The sequence below is a fragment of the Penaeus monodon genome, chromosome 15, assembly GCF_015228065.2.
Source record: "Penaeus monodon isolate SGIC_2016 chromosome 15, NSTDA_Pmon_1, whole genome shotgun sequence".
Taxonomy (NCBI): Eukaryota; Metazoa; Arthropoda; class Malacostraca; order Decapoda; family Penaeidae; genus Penaeus; species Penaeus monodon.
Window position 1 is genome coordinate 36,954,305 of NC_051400.1, and position 240 is coordinate 36,954,544.

Sequence of the window (240 nt, forward strand, 5' to 3'; positions counted from 1 at the left end):
AGGATAAAATTAAAACAGCATTACAATATTTACCAAGGAATAGCAATAGTTTTGAATATGCAAAGTGAATGATGATTTCTCTATTTTTTTTTATATAGATTTTCTAACTTATTAAAAAGAAATGTGCTATATTTTTCTTATTCGTTTTGTTCTCGTAATTTCAGATAGTTTATTTTATCTTGTGTTTTTGCTCCATGTTTCTCTTTTTTTAAGATAAATTTTGCACTTAGGTCGCACTCT

General features: G+C 25.0%; 1 protein-coding gene across 1 annotated transcript in view; it reads left to right on the forward strand.

The window, feature by feature from the left end:
* Positions 1-240, forward strand: part of LOC119582005 (pre-mRNA-splicing factor 38B-like) — a gene marked incomplete in the record, with an annotated part of 22,032 nt that overhangs the window by 6,239 nt on the left and 15,553 nt on the right.